Raw genomic sequence first — 21,082 nt, 5'->3', positions numbered from 1 at the left:
ATTAATTTATACATATTTATTAATTAGCAGTTTGTTTTTTAAACTGTTGACATTTAAAATTTGTCATTTTCACAAGTTTTTATCTATTTTGATTATTCTGTATAACAAAAAAGTGGGATTTTCTTGTGTTAACATATATTTCTGTTTTAGTATATCTGACATCTTTAAAACGGTGGCAGCAGAACATTTTCTTTGGTTATTAAATAAATTTGAATACATGTATATTGAGTGGAAATAAATACATTTTTTCCTACTTCCAACCATTAATATTAATAAGTCACATGAGGATCGACCCTCGTTAACATTTGTATTCTTTTGTTATTTTTTTTAGCAGTCTGACCAGCTGATTGGTAAACCAAGAAGCCCATGGACAACATCTCTCATTTGATTCACCTTGGCCCTACTGCTGTTCAGGTGTTGGAATTTTTAAAAGATATTTTAATCAATGTTTATTCCGATGAAAATTTTTTGACCCCCCCCCCCCCCCCCTCCCTATCTATAGTATCTATATACTAAAGTATGAAAGCCCTAGCTTAAATAGTTCAAGAAATATTTCTAAAGATTTTTCCATCTACAGAGCTGCCAACATTATGAAATGGAAAATAATAAGGCGGGGGTCAGGGGGCAGCTTGGGTTTCCTTCTGCTGGAGACCTTTTATGAATAAATATGTAACCTGAGCAATTTTAGGCATACTTCAAATCCAAATTTAATGAATTTAGACTGTATACTAATTGTTATGCATTTTACAAATGCAAAAGATTAAATGCATCTTTTATTGATTTTACTTCCTAAAACTTGACGTGTAAAAAATATTGTTACATTATTATATTATGTAATTTTACAGTTACTGTGTCAGTTATTCTGGCAAGTGTTTTAATATCATTTTCCCTGCCGTGAGAAATGTTGAAGTTTATCAAACAGATTGTACACTTATCATACAAACCCCCCCTTTCTGACTTTGAAACAAATAGATGTTTACAGAGTACTTGCATATTTTTCTTCGAATTTTTGGCTCTTCTTTGGGGGAGTATTGTTGTTATTTCCATCAACACATGTCTTACGTTTAGTAGCAGCTGCCATATTGTTTATTTCAAAGCATTAAATTTATTGAGATTCTGTATATATATATATAGACTATGCAAACAAACGTAGTAATGACTATGGCTTGTTTATTATAAAAGTAACAAGAGGACCATGGGCCACATCGCTCACCTGAGTCACCTTGGCCCATATCTGAAGACTTTCTATATATATTTGCATGTAAAACCTTGGTCCCTATTATGGCCCAAACTACCCTTTGCAAACTTGAATCTAGAGTATGTCAGAAAGCTTTCATGTAAATGTCAACTTCTTTGGCCCGATGGTTCTTTTAAAGCTTTTTTCTATATTTGTATGTAAAACTTTGACCCCCCCCCCACCCACTTGTGGCCCCATCCTACCCCCCGGGGACCATGATTTGAACAAACTTGAATCTGCACTATGTCAGAAAGTTTTCTTGTAAATATCAGCTTTTCTGACTCAGTGGTTATTGAGAAAAAGATTTTAACTATATATTTATATGTAAAACTTTGATCCCCCTTATGGCCCCATCCTACCCCCGGAGCCCAAGATTTGAAGAAACTTGAATCTGCACTATGTCAGAAAGTTTTCATGTAAAAATCAGCTTTTCTAACTCAGTGGTTCTTGAGAAGAAGATTTTTAAAGTTTTTCCCTATATATTTGTGTGTAAAACTTTGATCCCCCCTTGGGGCCCCATCTTATCCCCGGGGGCCATGATTTGAACAAACTTGAATCTGCACTATGTCAGAAAGTTTTCATGTAAAAATCAGCTTTTCTGGCTTAGTGGTTCTTGAGAAGATTTTTAAAGATTTTTCCTGTATATTTGTATGTAAAACTTTGATCCCCTATTGTGGCCCCATCCAACCCCAGGGGCCCATGAGTTGAACAAACTTGAATCTGCATTATGTCAGGAAGCTTTCATGTAAATCTCAGCTTTTCTGGCTCAGTGGTTCTTGAGAAGAAGATTTTTAAAGTTTTTCCCTATATATTTGTGTGTATAACTTTCATCCCCCCTTGGGGCCCCATCTTATCCCCGGGGGCCATGGTTTGAACAAACTTGAATCTGCACTATGTCAGGAAGTTTTCATGTAAAAATCAGCTTTTCTGACTCAGTGGTTCTTGAGAAGAAGATTTTTAAAGTTTTTCCCTATATATTTGTGTGTAAAACTTTGATCCCCCCCCCTTGGGGCCGCATCCTATCCCCGGGGGCCATGATTTGAACAAACTTGAATCTGCACTATGTCAGAAAGTTTTCATGTAAAAATCAGCTTTTCTGACTCAGTGGTTCTTGAGAAGAAGATTTTTCCTATATATTTGTGTGTAAAACTTTGATCCCCTATTGTGGCCCCATCCAACCCCCGGGGCCCATGATTTGAACAAACTTGAATCTGCATTATGTCAGGAAGCTTTCATGTAAATCTCAGCTTTTCTGGCTTAGTGGTTCTTGAGAAGAAGATTTTTAAAGTTTTTCCCTATATATTTGTGTGCAAAATTTTGATCCCCCCTTGGGGCCCCATCCTATCCCCGGGGGCCATGATTTGAACAAACTTGAATTTTCACTATGTCAGGAAGTTTTCATGTAAAAATCAGATTTCTGACTCAGTGGTTCTTGAGAAGACGATTTTTAAAGTTTTTCCCTATATATTTGTGTGTAAAACTTTGATCCCCCCTTGGGGCCCCATCTTATCCCAGGTGGCCATGATTTGAACAAACTTGAATCTGCACTATGTCAAAGTTTTCATGTAAAATCAGCTTTTCTGGCTTAGTGGTTCTTGAGAAGATTTTTCCTTATATTTGTATGTAAAACTTTGATCCCCTATTGTGGCCCCATCCAACCCCAGGGGCCCATGAGTTGAACAAACTTGAATCTGTATTATGTCAGGAAGCTTTCATGTAAATCTCAGCTTTTCTGGCTTAGTGGTTCTTGAGAAGAAGATTTTTAAAGTTTTTCCCTATATATTTGTGTGCAAAACTTTGATCCCCCCTTGGGGCCGCATCCTATCCCCGGGGGCCATGATTTGAACAAACTTGAATCTGCACTATGTCAGAAAGTTTTCATGTAAAAATCAGCTTTTCTGACTCAGTGGTTCTTGGGAAGAAGATTTTTCCTATATATTTGTATGTAAAACTTCGATCCCCTATTGTGGCCCCATCCAACCCCCGGGGCCCATGATTTGAACAAACTTGAATCTGCATTATGTCAGGAAGCTTTCATGTAAATCTCAGCTTTTCTAGCTTAGTGGTTCTTGAAAAGAAGATTTTTAAAGTTTTTCCCTATATATTTGTGTGTAAAACTTTGATCCCCCCTTGGGGCCCCATCTTATCCCCGGGGGCCATGATTTGAACAAACTTGAATCTGCAATATGTCAGGAAGCTTGCAGGTAAATTTCAGCTCTTCTGGCCAAGTGGTTCTTGAGAAGAAGATTTTTAAATGACCCCACCCTATTTTTACATTTTTGTGATTATCTCCCCTTTGAAAGGGACATGGCCCTTCATTTGAAAGTCCTTCACCCAAGGATGCTTTTGGCCAAGTTAAGTTGAAATTGGCCCAGTGGTTCTGGAGAAGAAGTCAAAAATGTGAAAAGTTTACAGACAGACAGACGGACGCCGGACAAAATGTGATCAGAATAGCTCACTTGAACCTTCGGTTCAGGTGAGCTAAAAACCAATGACAGACAGCTCTAAAACTTTCGAAATGTGAAATAGGCGAAAATCGGAAGATATATAGTGAAATCGCAAGACGCATTTTCGGTCCTAAAATCGTAAGCCTTATACCAAAATCGTGAGGGTTGGCAGCTCTGTATCTAACAGCATGTAAAACTTTGATGCCCTATTTTGGCCTCACCCTACCCCTGGAGCCTATGAATTGCACAAACTTGGACCTACTCCATGTAAAGAAGCTGTCATGTAAATTTCCACTTTTCTGGCCCTAGGGATTTTGAGAAGCTTTTTAAAGAGTGTCCCTTTTTCACTCGTACATAAAACACTTTGATCCCCTATTTGTACCAAGTTTTATTGAAATTGGTCCAGTGGTTCTGGAAAAGATGAAAATGGGAAACGTTTACGGACAGACTGACCGACAATAAGTGATCAGAATAGCTCAGGTGAGCTAAAAACAAGTTCACTTACTCAATTATTTCTCAAAGTGAAAATGATGTAATCTACTGCATAATCCGTTATTTCAAGGTAACAATGAGTTGCAGACAGACAGACAGACCAAAAACGGTTTCATTGACATCAAAATACACAGACACAATTCTGTGTAGATGTATGTGTATATAGGAACCATTACCTTTTTAACATCACCTTTCTTTCCTCAGTAATGCAGGACCTCATGGGAGTCCAGTGTGAACCTAAAAACATCAAGTGGTAACATTTATTTGAATATCACCATGGTGATCAATTCACTTTGATCTGAAACATTTTCTCAGAAAACAAAACCATGACCAACCCCACTACTAATCATGTACTCCATTGAAATTCAAACTTCAACTTAACAAGAGGCCCATGAGCATTAACAGTAACCTGAGTATCATACATGTATATAGGAAAGTGTTGTCTGTTTGTTGATGAGTGATTCTTTTAAACACGAAGAACCGAATGAGCTTCTGATTTTGTAATCAATTATTGCATTTATCTGTTTGTATGTAATTTTTGTCACAAGTATGATTTTTTATTCTCTCCTTATTACAAAGTTGTCCACTAGATACAAAGTGGGAGGGACGGACAGAAGATAGATGTGTAGACAGACAGACACGGTGATTCTTACATCTAAACCTAATCTACAGGGGCTATTCTCTGAACTTAATTTGTTTGCTATATCACTGTTCGTTATCTTCACCTTTCATTTATGGAAGAAGTGAGAGTTGACATAAAATAACGTAAACAAGTTTACTAAAAATAAAAATATGATTCGGTATCATTAAAAATAACCTGTTTGAGTTATCAACAGTACCACACGGTATTTGATAAAGAGCAGGGGCAAAGAGAGGTAACTCATTGTGACAATAAGATAACTCGCATGCGTTATTTTTTACTAATAACGTGTTTGCATTATGGCCATGACTGTTTGTCAAATACTCTTGAGAAGTAAGAGTTACTGGATTTTCAGATATGAACTTAAAAATGAAGGCTCCTTGTCAAAACAGACGTCGACATGTTAAATAAACCCACTGCCACAGTCCTGAGCACTAAGTATAGGTCTATTTGTATGTAAAACTTTGATCCCCTATTGTGGCTCCATCCTACAACAGGGGGCCATGATTTGAACAAACTTAACTCTGCTCTATGTTAGGAAGCTGTTCATGTGAAAATCAGCTTTTCTGGCTCAGTGGTTCTTGAGAAGAAGATTCTTAAAGAATGTCCCTATATAATTGTATGTAAAACTTTGATCCACCCTTGTAGCCCCATCCAACCCCCAGGGGCCATGATTTGAACAAACTTGAATCTGCACTATGTCAGAAAGCTTTCATGTAAATATCAGCTTTACTGGCTTACTGGTTCTTGAGAAGATGATTTTTAAAGATTTTTCCTATATATTTGTGTATAAAACTTTGATCCCCTATTGTGGCCCCATCCGACCCCCGGGGGCCAAGATTTTAACAATTTAGAATCTGTACTATATCAGGAAGCTTTCATATAAATCTCAGCTTTTCTGGCACAGTGGTTCTTGAGAAGAAGATTTTTAAAAAATTTACCTATATATTTGTATGTAAAACTTTGATCCCCTATTGTGGCCCCATCCGACCCCCGGGGGCCAGGATTTTAACAATTTAGAATCTGTACTATATCAGGAAGCTTTCATATAAATCTCAGCTTTTCTGGTACAGTGGTTCTTGAGAAGAAGATTTTTAAAGATTTTTCCTATTTATTTGTATATAAAACTTTGATCCCCTATTCTGGCCCCATCCGACCCCGGGGGGCCAGGATTTTAACAATTTAGAATCTGCACTATATCAGGAAGCTCTCATATAAATCTAAGCTTTTCTGGCTTAGTGGTTCTTGAGAAGAAGATTTTTCCTATATATTTGTATGTAAAACTTTGATCCCCGATTGTGGGCCCATCCGACCCCCGGGGGCCATGATTTTAACAATTTAGAATCTACACTACCTAATAAAGCTTATCTATAAATTTCATCTTTTCTAGCCCAGTGGTTCTTGAGAAGAAGATTTTTTAATGACCCTACCCTATTTTTACGTTTTCTTGATTATCTCCTCTTGGAAGGTGGCTTGGCCCTTTATTTTAACAATTTAGAATTCCCTTTACCTAAGGATGCTTTGTGCCATCTTTGGTTGAAATTCGCCCAGTGGTTTTTGAGAAGAAGTTAAAAATGTTCAAAGTTTACAGACGGACAGACAGACAGAGTGATTCCTATATACCCTCCAGAACTTCGTTCGGGGGGTATAATAACCTTCACTGCCACAGTCCTGAGCACTAAGTATAGGTCTAGAAACATTAAATAACCCTCATTGCCACAGTCCTGAGCACTAAGTATAGGTCTAGACATGTTAAATAACCCTCACTGCCATAGTCCTGAGAACTAAGTATAGGTCTAGACATGTTAAATAACCCTCACTGCCACAGTCCTGAGAACTAAGTATAGGTCTAGACATGTTAAATAACTCTCACTGCCACAGTCCTGAGCACTAAGTATAGGTCTAAACATGTTAAATAACCCTCACTGCCACAGTCCTGAGCACTAAGTATAGGTCTAGACATGTTAAAGAACCCTCACTGCCACAGTCTTGAGAACTAAGTATAGGTCTAAATTTGTGGTCCTTCATTTACAGCTGATGATGACTTAGTATGAATGAGAATTTCTTGAAGTGATCTAAAGCAAACAAACAAAACAAAATAGTATAATTATCTGACAAGTTTGATCCTTTAAATGAAATAATGCACAACAGGGGTGCAGGGGTCCTGAAATTTACAAGGTCTGCCCCCCTTGTCCCAAGAATGGTTCATACAAAATTTGAAATTTTTGAGAGATGACACACGACGATAGACGGAGAACAATAGCAATAGGTCACCCGAGTGACTCAGGTGACCTAAAATAGCCAATATTATCAAGTTGTGAATAGACATCGATATCCCCCTTTAAACACTCCATGTCATTCATATCCAGAGTTAAGGCCAATTCAACTTAATTGATAGATTATCATCCCCGCCCACCCCTCTAAAATTGGCCTGCCCCGATTTTTTTAATTTTGCAAAACTTACGATTTCCTGAAAATTTTCATGTGCAACTCAGGTATTTACACTTCTTCTTTACATTTTCGGTATAGCAACGTGAAAAGCAACATGAAGAATATGGTTTCTTGCATTCTTACAGGCGTAAATCTTGAAGAAGTTTGGTGTCTTATTGTGTTTTGAATTAAGCTTAACCTGGAATTCGTCTGTGAAATAAGCATAGATTGATATCCATCTGGCATTAAATGAAGCACTTCTGTTGACAAAAACTCGTTTGTCATTAATATTTTTCTCAGAAAATAAAAATTTAAAAATTAAATCCTCCCACCCGCCCCATACTTTTTGGTGACCCTGGATGATAATCTACTAATTAAGTTGAATTGGCCTAAAAATACAGGTAAATTATCCATGTAATAAAGAAACTCTTATAATACCACTCTGCTTTTATCTTCCTTTTCTCTTTCACACAGCTGTCCTGAGGATTCTGTTAAAAGTAATCGAAGTTGTTAATAATTCTATGATTCTATTATAGATTGTACAATTATAACTTAAGAAAAATTTGAATTATTGTGAGTATACATACAATGTTTGAGTCAATGTGGAGCGCTATACAATGAAATTTCCCAATGCCAAGGGACATGACTCTACCAAAATATTTTTACTTGGCCAAAATACAAACTTGACCTGTGTAATTTGATATATTGATATCCTGACCATTAATTCAAAATGTCCACATACAACTGAGACAACCAAAGGCTGAAGAGTCTAACAAGAGAGGTAGTGACTGTTTGTTCACCAAACATCCACAATTAGAGGTAAATTGGGTAAGACCTTAAAACGGAGGTCATGGTAGGCGTTAGCACAATAAAGAACCCTCACTACTATGACCTTAAATTGATGAAGTTTCAATAAGAGAAAACCATTCTTGAATGAGACAGAAAATAATGTATGATCTTCAATATCTTATCTTATTTTCATTATTTCCAACTTACCTAACCTCTTTAAGAAGATAGGAAGTATTGAACAAATTTCCATTAACAGCCCCCCCCCCCCCCCCCAACATGTGGCAAGATTGGAAAAGATCACATAGAATTTCTGATATTGGCCTTGTGATAAGTAAAGAATTGAATTAGAAGTTGTGAATAGTTTACAGAAGACAGGTATGACAAACTTTAATCAAGAAAACTCGGATGTAAGCTCAGACCTAAGTACACTGATATCATGAAAACTCAGCTGTGAGTTTAAACATGTTAAACCTGTTCTGAGTTCATAATATTTTGATATCAATGTTACAACTGTTACCAGTGCCTGTTTTCTGTTCTTCTGTCTTTGTGATGCTGATATATCTAGCTATTATCACCTATGGAAACAAAAAATACACCGTTCATCATATACTAGCATGTGATACAGTTACTGTATTGAAACGTATTCAACAGAAAGTTACAATGCAAGAGCAGTCTTTGAAAAGTCCCAGGAGTCTGATGCCCGGGGCTTGGTAAATTTAGGAGCAGAAATGTGAAACTTGCATATTTACAAGTCCAGACAGAAATTTATTTTCATTAAACTTTTTTCTGTGATGTTCCTATTTTTGTCTGATACAATCAATTCAAACGAACGAAGGATACACCTGCCTGAAGGACATGTGTTAAAACAATGTAAAGACTGCAATGGTTGACTGGGAAGAAAACAAGAGGCCTGTGAGCCACAATCACTCACCCGAGTTACCTTGGCTCTGCTCTTGTTCAGCTGTTCTTTGTTTTTCTTGCCCCAAAGTTTACAACATAACTGAAATACAAGGTTAAAAGGTCAACAATCATGGTATGAAATGTACGGTCTTGTCATCATGACTAATCATGGATTTACTGTTGTTGAGAATAATATTTTCCTATATATATTATCATCCAAAACTTTGATCCCTATTGTGAACACACACTATCCACAGGGTTCTGGATTTGGGGGTACTGATTTCATCAAATTTGAATCTACACTACCTGGGTATCCTTGCATATATCAACATGACAGTACTACTCAGAGCTCTGTTGTTCTTGACAAGAACGTTTTCAAAGATGTTATGTATATACTCATGTAAAACTCCTATCCCCTAAAATATTCCACCCTGCCCTTGGAGGCCGTGATTTGAACAAACTTGATGGTACCCATGTCAGGAAGCCTTTATGTAAGTTTCAACTTTTCTGGCCCAACGCTTCTTTAGAAAAATTTCAAAGGACTCCACCCTCTTTTTCCATTTTCTTGATTATCTCAATTTTGAAGGGATCATGACTTTTCCTTTTAACAACTTGATTCTCCTAAGGGCCTTCTTCCAAGGATCATTTGTACCAAGTTTAATTGACATTGTCACAGCGGTTCTGGAGAAATCGAATAAGTGAAAACTGTGCATTAGGACAAACAGACAGACAGTGCACAAAAAGTGATCAGAATATTTCACTTGAGTTTCCAGCTCAGGTGAGCTAAAAATGTGAAACACTTACAGATACAGTTTGCTGATGACAAATCATAAAAACTCACTTGAGTTATAAGTTCTGGTGACCTCTAAATTGTTCTAAAATCATGATGTCTAAGAATTAATGATACAGCTGTTTATACTACCACATGTCAATCCTTTCTTCTCCCTTTATGACGCCCTGCACTACATCTAAGTATTATCACCTGTAGAAAAAAACAAGAAATGATATGATCCAACATTCACTGTCAAGGAATATGTATTATATTGAACTTTTCACCGAAATTTTCAATCAATGCAGCTGGTAAAAACGAAAACCAAGATGGTGACGTGGTATACCTTGTCAATATTATGTTTACAGGAAGACTTTTTTTTTTTATTATAGATATTTAAAACGTGGAGTTCCTGTGGAGTTATCAGACTTGAATATACCGGTATATCGCCTCGTGTACAGTGGTACATACTGCTACCAGAAAAATACAGGTACACCGGTAATACCACGCACCTCTAGTGTGGACTACTAAAATTTCATATGGGCTAAAATGATTTCTTATTTAGGTGCCCACTTGGCCCCTAAGATATTCAGTCAAAGTTGGAACCCTGGGAATAGGTATCACAACATGATAGTTGTCAAAGTGTTTTAAGTAATAGACATCACGAAAAATGATAATTGTCAAAGTGTCAATAGTAATATCCAAACACGCAAAGTAAAGATTAATGCATAATATCTATTATTTCAACTATGTATAGAGAACAGAATCTTTTTAAACACCCTGCAAATATTACTTAAGTTTTGTTATGAATCTTTGTATCATCATGATTAAATGTGAAACATTTTTGATAAAAAAAATATTGTCCTCTTTATCAGTAATATCCATCACCTTTTTAAACGAACAATAGAAACCATTTGGCCATTTCTTTACTCTAGAATTTTTAGTTTATTGTTTGAGAAAGAAATTTGTTTTGCGAAAACATAATTATGACTGTTAAAAACTCACCAATTAAACAAAAATGGAATATATTGTATGTCAATGCAATAGGCATCACTTTTTGGGCACTTGATTTAAAATGTGAATAATTAAAAAAAATATGCTTTCAACTATCTTTTCCTTTTTATCCTCTGAAAAGTTAGGCTTTCTTGAAGTGTTTACAATAACAAGAGGCCCATGGGCCACATCGCTCACCTGTGTCACCTTGGCCCATATCTGAAGACTTTCCATATAAATTTGCATGTAAAACCTTAGTCCCTATTATGGCCCATATTACCCTTTGCAAACTTGAATCTACACTATGTCAGAAAGCCTTCATGTAAATGTCAACTTCTTTGGCCTAATGGTTCTTGAGAAGAAGATTTTTAAAGTTTTTTCCTATATTTGTATGTAAAACTTTGACCCCCCCCCCCCTTGTGGCCCCATCCTACGCCCCGGGGGCCATGATTTGAACAAACTTGAATCTGCACTATGTCAGAAAGTTTTCATGTAAAAATCAGCTTTTCTGGCTCAGTGGTTTTTGAGAAGACTTTTAAAGATTTTTCCTATATATTTGTGTGCAAAAGTTTGATCCCTCCTTGTGGCCCCATCCTACCACCAGGGGCCATGATTTGAACAAACTTGAATCTGCAATATGTCAGGAAGCTTTCAGGTAAATTTCAGCTCTTCTGGCCCAGTGGTTCTTGAGAAGAAGATTTTTAAAAGATGCCAACAAATTTTCACTAATTCTTGATTATCCCCCCTTGGAAAAGAGTGTGGCCCTTCATTTGAACAAACTTGAATCCCCTACACCTAAGGATGCTTTTTGGCGAGTTTGGTTGAAATTTAACCCGCTGGTTCATGAGAAGATGAAAATGTGAAAAGTTTACAGACAGACGGACAGACAGACGCCGGACAAAATGTGATCAGAAAAGCTCACTTGAGCCTTTGGCTCAGGTGAGCTAAAAATGAAGTAATTCCATGACCATTTAAAATTCCAAATAAAGTTTCCTATCTGAGGCCATCATTAAAAATATTTTTGTTTGATGTACTCCGACCCACATTTTTTAAGGTGGGTAGGTAGGTATGTTAATTTTTTTTTTTTTTTTTGCAGTATCGAAAAAATTGATTATTGCCATAAAAACGCAGACTTAGAAATTTATTGATGTTTTCATTAAACATTGGACAAGACAGATTTAATAATTATTGCTATAAAACATTCATCAAAAAAGTTTCTTAGAGAATATAAACCTTTAAAATGAAACAATGTCTATTTCCCTGGAAACCAAATAAAAAAAAAATTAAAAATTAAAAGTACTGAAAAAAATGATTGGGTGCCCCTACGGGTCGGTCGGAGTACATCAAAGAAATCAATTTTTATTTTTGGCCTAAGAACGACCCATATACATTAGGGGTGAATCAATATATCGATATATCGAAATGTACCGGTATACGCCTGTCCAGCGATATACGATACGGTGTTTCGACGATACGATATAATGTCGGGTTTAAAAATAGCCCTTTTAATAGTCGGGATCGAAGTTCATAATTTAAAAATGGCTTCTAACAGGAACACGATTCCTCAGACTTTAATACCCGCTTTTACATTGTGACATCAGAGATTCCTCAGACTTTAATCCCCGCTTTTACATTGTGACATTGGAGTTTCCTCATACTTTAATTGTCATTGTTTGTTTTGTTATGAAATAAAAGATATTAAAAACCACTTCATTTTTTTTTTAATTTTGATATTTTACTTCAGAAAATGCTTAACTACATTGTATATCCAATATATCGGATATCGCATCAGAAAATATTGTATCGTATCATATCGGAAAATCTTGAGCAATACACACCCCTAATATACATGATATACATTATACACAATAATACGGAATTTAATTACCGGTCGGTTCTCTGGTTAAGAATTGACATTAATGTGGAGATGATAACACGATAATGAATAAGACCTTTTGAAAATGTTAAACAATTGACCACAGCAGGGTAAACAGCTGTCTGATGTACTTTATTATATAATCACCGACTTTTTTGCAGCCATAAATTACCTGAGGCTGTGACCAGCTCTGTGTGCACTAGAACGACGCGAGATTTCCGGTCTCACGCGTTGACTGAATAAACAGATTTTGACTGCATAAACAAACAGGCGATAATGTGTCACTGACAAAGGATTTAAAATACAATTTATTGGAAAAAGGGATTTTCGCCACTTTCAATTTTTTCCCCGCCATTTTTGAAAAAAATTCTCCATTGGCGAGAATGGCGAAGCCCAGCTCGAGCACTGCCAACAACTTATATATATTGTGTTTGATATCACACTTCGAATGGAGCCCATCATCGTGTTGGGGGTGGAGACACAATAAAGTTTTCAAACCCAACAGGAAAAAAATGACTTATTGAGCTGAATACAGTATATGAATTCTCAAATATATCTAGATCTACTCCAATTTCCAACAACAGATGTACAGTTGCAGTTTGTGCATCCCCCCCCCCCCCACCCCTCATTTTAAGGTAGTATAATTTACAATGCTTGTTTTCTCATTAAATAACATTCTTCAATTTTAGCCGTTTAAACCTAGCTCATCTTTCAATAAGGACTAAAATCACTAAAGTATCATGCTGAATTTTCTTCTCATCCTCACAAATGTCAAGGGTTCTGAGTGAACTCATGGTTCTATGGGATGGACTCAGCTGGGGCTGCTAACACTGCAAGAATGTTTTCTCAATGTATCAAGGTCCATATGTCCCAAATCAAGCCGATTTATAAATCCTTGAATATGGATTTGCCCCCCCCCCCCCCCCCCCTCCCTCATGATTTTTAAAATGTCTGTCATTGACTGTGCCACTGGAAAATTCAATAGCAAAAGCAGCACTGATGATTTTTTTTTTTTAATGCTAAGTGAGGTTCAAAATCATCTCAGCAAATTAATAATAGTATTTCTTCATGCCACGGTGTTTACATTTTTTACAAGGGTCCTGTGGCTTTCGAATTGGGACATTTCAGTCAAATTGGGAAAAGTCAATTTTATCGTAAAGAAGTTTTAAAATCATATCAAACATTATATTATCTTTATTTTACACATCTAATTTTCTTTAACCTTATAAAATTTTCAACTTTTATATATCCAAATTATCATTGCCATAACTTTTTGTTAAATCTTATGTATACATATAATTCACATCGATGTTTACTTTATTCAAATACGTTTTCCTTTCATAATTTTATTATTGGGAAAAATGCAAGCTAAATTGGGAAAAAATTGACAAATTTTTAAGAGGGGAAAGGGCCGAAATTCGGACCCAAAATGGGTCTTAAAAAATCACTGCTCGGGTGATATATGGGAAAAAGAAAGTTGATAAACTGAACTACCAAGAATTTTGCATTCAATAAACAGATAAAGATTTCTATCTATTAAAAACTTATGGGAACACTTCTAGTATACCGGTCCCCAAAATATGGCGCTAAAATGTGTGCCGACAAAGGCGGTTTAGTATATATATACGATCGCGTTAGTGATCAGTAAAATCGCTAAAACGGAAAGAAATCACAAAAATAAGCCCAAATTCGAATTCCTTGTAAAAAATTAAGTTTAAAAAACTGTTTTTTAAATCAGTTTTTTAAATCTGAAATGAAAAATAATGCAAGAAGACGTACATTTTTTGTTGTAAAATAAATGGAATCCGTTGTTGAGCAAAATAGTCACGTGCGCTTTGTATACGTAATTCTCATGAATAATCGTATGATACAATGTCACTGGTGTTGATGTAACAAACTGAACAGATGATTTGTGTTGAAATGCCCCTAAAACTGAAAGAATTTTTTTTTATTTGTGCTGATGTAAGAGGGTTGATTAACTGGTTAATAGGATTATCTGTTTTGATAAATTTGGACGACAAAATCTGTGGCAGCTGTAACAACGGGAAATTTAGATTAAGAAAGGATTCGTCATATTCAAGCGACGGATTTGTATGGAGATGTTCTAACAAAACCTGCAACAACAAAATTTCCATCAGGACTGGTAGCTGGTTCGAAAAGCACAAATTAACGCTGGAAAAAGTTCTGTTAATAACATATTTCTGGGTATACAAAGCTAGTGAAAGTTTCGTGAGACACGAACTTGAAATTGCAAGTCAAACTGTTGTTGATTGGTATAATTATTCCAGGCCAAAATAAAAATATTGTTTGTTTCCCCTCGCCCGACCGAGTCTGAAAATTCACACCGACCCATAAGTTTTTATTACGCCATTCTGGTGAAGTTTTTTTTTTAATTTTAAGAAAAATTCAAGGTCGTTTCTGGTGCAGATCAGTATTTTATAATAACAAAAATTTTCTATATCTTCTTTGGTTTCAATCCAAAATTAAAAAATAATAATACGAATACAGGAGGTGTTCTGGTCCGAAATCTAGAAATTTCGCCCCCTCCAGCTGGAGGCGACATTCTCTGGTTGATTTCAAATACTTACAAGCCGAATTCAATTTTAAGCTCATAATTAATCAATAAAACGATTCTTCTTGTACTTACTAATATCGATTTTATGGGTTCTTTCATCACATAAACAGTCTCTTGAAAACATTTTATCAAACTGTCGAGCTTTGTTTTGAGTCACGAGACTCGTTTGCTCAAATGGCAGTGAAAATTCGGTTGACTACAATTGTTGGCTTCTGTTTAATATCGAATTTTGGATTGATATTTTCTTTTAATCGATATTAATAAGTACAAGAATCATGATTGTTTTATTGATTAGTTACAAGTGAGTTTAACATTGAATTCGGCTCGCAATTCGGACTAGTGATCTGCAAGATCGAGATGGAGAAATGTTGTCTATACGAGGAGCGCGGAAACAAGAGAATTCGGGGCAATCCAGTGTGCAAGTTGTGTTCTTCAGCAGGGGAAAGTGTTGATATTTCGGACGGATGCAATATGTTTGACAGTCAATCAGAAGCATTCTCAATTTAACTTATTTCTGAACTAATGCTATATTTACAAACTGGAAAACACCTAATTATATGCACATGTGTAACTCAGCTCTGATTGGTTGATGTCAGCATCCATTTTGTTTGATCGGCAAAATCAAGTCTCGTTGAAACGTTTTCTGGTAAACTAGATCTACCGATATCATTTAAAAATATAATCAAAATCACTATCATATATAAATTAAGATAATGTGCAAAAAACAAAAGCATAAAATGTCAGTGAACCATAAATAAAAGACAGCAACCGAGTTTACCAATTTTATAACACCATGTGTCCAAAACTAACACCATTGTCCATAGTTGCAACATTCTCCCTAACTTTATTTAAGTGTTAGTATGTGGTATAAATAGCAGAGAAAATTCTGATGAAACCCAATGTTCGTCGAATCAACCAATATGTATACATGTAGTCCAATGCCTAAGTTTAGTGGTTAGATAATGAGCATTTCCAAAATACATGAAGTACTGTCCGAAATATCGACACCTTCCCTAATTGCAAAACGTGGCAATCAAAGCAGAATTTACGCGAGAACTGACTATACGAGTTTGATGAGGAAACATGGATGATGTGCTTCACGACGTTTGGTATCGGGCATTGTTAATGGTTATGGGAATTTCATAATAAATAAAATTCTGCTAGCTAAAAAAAAAAAAACTTTTTACCTACCTACCGACCTTCCTCTGAAATTTAGGGTCGGGAGAGGGGAAACAAACATATTTTTAAATGTGGCCTCAGAGAAGTGTGTACCTGCATTTTAGAGAAGAATTCAGAAAAAATAGGAGGCGTGGGAAAATTTGTTGAAATTGACGAAAGTAAATTTGGTAAAAGAAAATTTCACAAGGGACGGAAAGTTGACGGTGTCTGGGTTTTGGTGGGATTGAAAGGGAGACGAAAAGGTGCTTTTTTTTTTCAACAGTAGCAGATCGAACACGAGAAACTCTGCTTGAAATAATAAAAGCCAACATACAGCCCGGTACAACTATAATTAGCGATTGCTGGAAAGCTTATGATATTCTTGATAAAGAAGGGTTCGAACATTTAAAAGTAAATCATTCTGTAAACTTTGTAGATCCCGATACAGGGACACACACCAATACTACAGAATCTACTTGGCGTGCATTGAAAAAAGTCATTACCGGCCAGTGGCACAGTTAAATCTCTGTACGATACTTATTTTTGTCAGTACTGCATCCGAAAAAAATATCTTACAGACTGCCAAGATCCATTCCTTAAATTTCTAGAACTCATTAAATCTGTATATGACCCCTCGATACTCGTACCCAATCTTACTTCATCAAAGCCAAAGGAACCCTTGATTGCCAAACAACGACTAGTTCTTCAACCCCTCGATCTGATTAATGCAAACAACAGCTTAGATGATTTTATGTTATAAGGTAAGAATTTTTTAAAAACTATATTTGACTTGTCAGGGGCTTTTATTTTTATCGCACGATTTTCATTGCTCAGCATCCGTGGAAAAAATGCAAATGGCGGCGTGTTTACATTCCGCTTAGCAACGGCAAGGGAAATAACTGTTCATGCACAGTCGCGTGCTTCTGGGGACCGGTATACTAGAAACTTCCCAACTTTTGTTATGTGTGATGTAAAATTACAACAATATCTAGGCCAACACATTCCGTGAGTATCCGGAATTTCTCCGTGTCAACTTTGATTTTACTGCGATAGTTCAGCAGCAAATGTCGTGACGTCACACAAAACTTATGGCTAGTGAATATTTTCGAAAGTATGTTTATTTTGGATTTTAGAGTAATTGACGGCAATTAAAAGGGTGACCGATCCAGAAATCAGGTGGGACACATCGACTGATGTTATTTATACCGGGTACTGCTGTCTTTTTCACGCAACATAGCACCGGAGCAGATTTTGCCGAAATCGTGTTGCATTCCTGTCGCTTCGCTCGCGAAGCTCAGTGGTAGTATTTATGCCCATTTCTCATATATTTCTACTTTATTGATATAAAATTGCCGACTCCTGTGGTAGAACATACATGTATCTATAGTGTAGAATCAGCATGCAACACCTTGTAAAGGACAAGTGGTCAAATTAGAAAAAAATATTTTGGGCCATTAAAATATTGTTTAGGCTTGCAAATTTATTATACTAGGAGGCCCGAAGGGCCTGTGCTTCACAAAGTTTTTCGTGAAGACTGAAAATAAAACAAACAAAACGCAGATCTACATGGGTGTTGATTTTTTTCTTGAAAGATATTCAAATTAAAAAAAAAAACTTGTATAGGTCTTATTTACAAAATCTTTTACCATGGCAAGTAGAAATTTGAAAATGGCGACCAGAAATACTTGGATCACTCACAGGGGCTCGTCACGATATATAGAATAGACGATGTCAAATTTTATTTCAAAAATTTCGTGACGAGCCCCTGTGGATCACTGGTAAATCACGTGATTCGGTAATGGAGAAAATGGTCCGGTAAAGGCGACTACTGTGCTCATTAACAAACAACAATAATTCCGTGATATAATTCTTACTTTACAACTTGTGTACAGTTCCTTCTTTTCCTTTCTATTGGAATATTCAGTATATGAAAACAAGCCCGTCTTGTACAAACTTCAAATTTCCTTTCACTTCTTCCGCATTCCTCTCGCGCGCTCTCGCCTGCTTGTCGCTTGTTGGGTTAGGGTAAAACTAGTCCTTACGAAGTTCTTGCGCAATTGGTTGCGCAGGTGGGTCCTACTAAAGAATAATAAATAACCCTGGGAATTTTTCAATTATTACAATTACGTAGACTGATTGAGTACATTTGTTTTTTATGATAGTGCAAGCAAACTAACGAATTTGCATCCATATATAACTTATTTTATTTAGTTCCCCTGTGCTCGTTAATTTCTGTCATCTCGATCCCGATCTAATTTGTATATAGATTAATAGAACTCAGAATTATTTGTTAGTTTGATTATCATTTGCACTTTCATCAACATATAATTTAGTCGAATTGTCAATACGCTTGTAATAATTAAAAATCCAGGGGCGTCGGCGGGTATTTGACATTGGGAAGGAGAACTGTATCAGAAGGTGGGGGGGGGGGGGGGGGGGGGGGGGGGGGGGGGGGGGGGGGGGCTTAAGGTATTCAATGTATAACAACCATAATTCATATCTAGTAAATCGATAGTGGGATTCTTGTATTCATTGTATCAGTTTGATAGGTTCATCAAATAAAAATAATCCACCATAGAAATTTTTTAAATTTTGATTACTGTTTGATTTATTTCACCTAGAATTTTACATTGTTCAAAGTCTATGGGAAATTCATGTTTTATCAAAATATATTTAAAAGAAATCATATTTTCCATACAAATCTCATGGTAAAAAGTTACATACACTTTCTCTTTATAAAAATTAACGCACATAAGTACGAAGGGCAGATAACTCTTGGGAAAAAAGCTTAAGCATGTAAAAAGGCCAGCTTCTAATCATTTACATGTACATCAAACAATAACCATTGACTTTGATTTAAATCATTCAAATTATACATTATTGTGGTGTGTGTATACGAATTCAATCATCAGATGCTAACCAGCATTCTACACATTCTAAACTCAGTGATAACACATGATGCTGCACACACTTTATTAAACTCAACTCAACTCACATACGATATCGTCATAACATTCAAGTTCGGATATAAACGGATCATATTACAATTATCCTCTCTTTATACATTGAATACCTGACATTCAGATTTACATCAGACAGAGTTCCGGTGACCATTGAGGTAATTTATACCACTATTTTCCGGAATTCTCGCTCATCCCGATATTTTTTTTTCCCGTAACCTTATGTCTCCGGAAACCACTGAATCCGGCATCTTGAGTCATCGGAAACTTTGATTCCGCGCGGCAGACCCCCCCCCCCCCCCCCCTTCTCTGCCTGCTGTCGATCTCTAGCTTCCACACTGCACACATTCTTAACGAAAAAGTCAGGTGCCAGCTCCCATGGTTCGGCCTCGAGGGGGATATCCCCACCCCCACCATCCAATATGGCCTCCTTGGAATTTGACCAAGTTCCAGGGCAAGCTAAGGGGGCAACATCATATCTTGCTGTAAATGTGCTGAGCTTAATCCCTGCCTCAGTGTGGAGTTCCACACTGCACACATTCTTAACGACAAAGTCAGGTGTCAGCTCCCATGGTTTGGCCTCCAAGGCTGATCTTATCGCACTGCCTCCGGAGATAGACACTTCCTCATCTGAGGCATCCACTAAAAGGACAAGGTACGGTTTTAGCCAAATTCTGCCCTGTCAAGAAAATTCACCAAAATACTAAATCTGGTATTTGAGAGTGTGCTATTTATGAAAATGAGCATTGTTATTCTTTATCTACCACAGTAGCTGTAATATATTCAACGGAAAACTTTATATTCACCTGACGACGTCACTAAATTTGACGTTAATTTTGACGTAATATACGAGAGTTCTCCCCAAGCGATGTTTTGAGTAGGAAAATAAAAACTGTATCACACAAAGAAGTATTAATTCTTAATAAATGCGAAATTATTGGGTTTTGTACTGATTTGAATGGGTATTTAAATGGAAATTGAAACCACGTCAGATATGATGCACAGGGGCAAAAACTGCAGGTATTCGCGGAAAGCTTTTCTGGTGCAGAAATATAATGGTTTGAACACCAAATTAAAGAAACATTTATATACTGGTAACTGATTTCTTATTTCTGTCTCCAACTTCCTTTATTGTGGCGAATTTTAAGAATTTTTTTTTATATTTGTTAGAGTCTCGCGTGTATTCGGGAGAAAAAATGATGACATCAAAGGCAGCTCAAATTCAAATCACTGAATTTTATGCGAAGTTTGGGTTATCACCAATGCAATTCTTCACGAATCGGAACACAATAGAATTCATCGGTATTTGTTTTTAATTGGCATACACAATATTCCATATATGAATATTCTCAATATTACAGTATATGCATGGTATCATTTTGGAGCAAAATGTCATTTCATAGGTATACTCGGGAAAAAACGCAGTGTTTCTGAGAAACTAGAAACACAACTTCAAAGGGAAGATACTTATGAAACGGCTACCAGTGGTAGGACATTCGCTTCGTAACAGGGAGGTATAGTGTGTTCGAACCCCGCTCATGACATGTCACGTCGAACCTGAGACGTAGACATACATGTGCTCTTCGACAAATGCTCGACAAAAGTGAGAATCACGGGTCTTTCAGATAGGCACCTGAAGCCACCTCGACTGTGTCCAGGGCTCCGTGTTTGCCCTACTCTTTATTTTGTATTCTTAATAGAAATTACGCAAATTCATCACTATTCGATATCTTCAGCTTTTCGTGACCTTAAAAGGGAGGTCCTGTGTCACAAGAGGTGTTAGCACGTTAAAAAACCCAATGCTATAGCCTTAAGT

General features: G+C 36.4%; 1 protein-coding gene across 4 annotated transcripts in view; it reads right to left on the bottom strand.

Annotated features, from left to right (window-relative positions):
- The window catches only part of LOC125648773 (uncharacterized), a 144,509-nt gene that overhangs the window by 13,056 nt on the left and 110,371 nt on the right, over positions 1-21,082 (bottom strand). Inside the window, exons 2-7 of one of the 4 annotated variants that reach the window (XM_056147892.1) lie at positions 18,181-18,385; positions 9,858-9,917; positions 8,976-9,035; positions 8,553-8,610; positions 7,685-7,734; positions 4,353-4,413 (exon numbers count right to left, since the gene is read on the bottom strand). The gene's annotated coding sequence lies outside the window, so the exon portion shown is untranslated. Of the gene's footprint in view, positions 1-4,352; positions 4,414-7,684; positions 7,735-8,552; positions 8,611-8,966; positions 9,918-18,180; positions 18,386-21,082 lie in introns of all 4 variants that reach the window. The other 3 variants (XM_056147894.1, XM_056147891.1, XM_056147893.1) reach the window with 3 other exon arrangements.

This window comes from Ostrea edulis, chromosome 8 (assembly GCF_947568905.1).
Source record: "Ostrea edulis chromosome 8, xbOstEdul1.1, whole genome shotgun sequence".
NCBI lineage: Eukaryota > Metazoa > Mollusca > Bivalvia > Ostreida > Ostreidae > Ostrea > Ostrea edulis.
The sequence above is the reverse complement of the archived record's forward strand: the minus strand, read 5'-3'. Positions and strand labels throughout refer to the sequence as shown.